A 468-nucleotide genomic window follows, 5' to 3' on the forward strand; every position below is an offset into this window, starting at 1 on the left:
GCCGAAATAGCTCAGTTGGGAGAGCGTTAGACTGAAAATCTAAAGGTCCCTGGTTCGATCCCGGGTTTCGGCATAAGCGATGGTATTTTGTTAAAGAATATTTTAAAATTTTCTTTTGCCATAGATGTTTTTTCTAGGACTCCACAATTCATACATTTTAAACACATAATATCATAATCTTAAAAATTGTAATCGAGGTTTAAAAGTCTGTAACATGTGTATCTGATACTGACATCAAGTGGCCAATATGATAACTGCAACGTTTCATTACTAATTGTTATTTACAAATCAAATCTAAACTAATAAAAAATCCTAACATGTATATGATACTTTTTAACGAAAGGCTAAAATTCCTAATTTTATTTTTTGCTGATTCAGGGATGTCAAGTTTCATTGTTTTTTTTATTACTATTTTGTGTTATAAGGAATAAACATCCCAGCAAAGAAAACAAAGAAAATATGTTTTAA

General features: G+C 29.7%; 1 non-coding gene across 1 annotated transcript; it reads left to right on the plus strand.

Moving 5' to 3' along the window:
• TRNAF-GAA (transfer RNA phenylalanine (anticodon GAA)) lies at positions 1-73 on the plus strand. The gene has a single exon. It is a non-coding gene; the product is annotated as a tRNA-Phe (tRNA).
• Positions 74-468: the final 395 nt, after the last annotated feature.

The sequence above is a fragment of the Ranitomeya variabilis genome, chromosome 4 (assembly GCF_051348905.1).
Source record: "Ranitomeya variabilis isolate aRanVar5 chromosome 4, aRanVar5.hap1, whole genome shotgun sequence".
NCBI lineage: Eukaryota > Metazoa > Chordata > Amphibia > Anura > Dendrobatidae > Ranitomeya > Ranitomeya variabilis.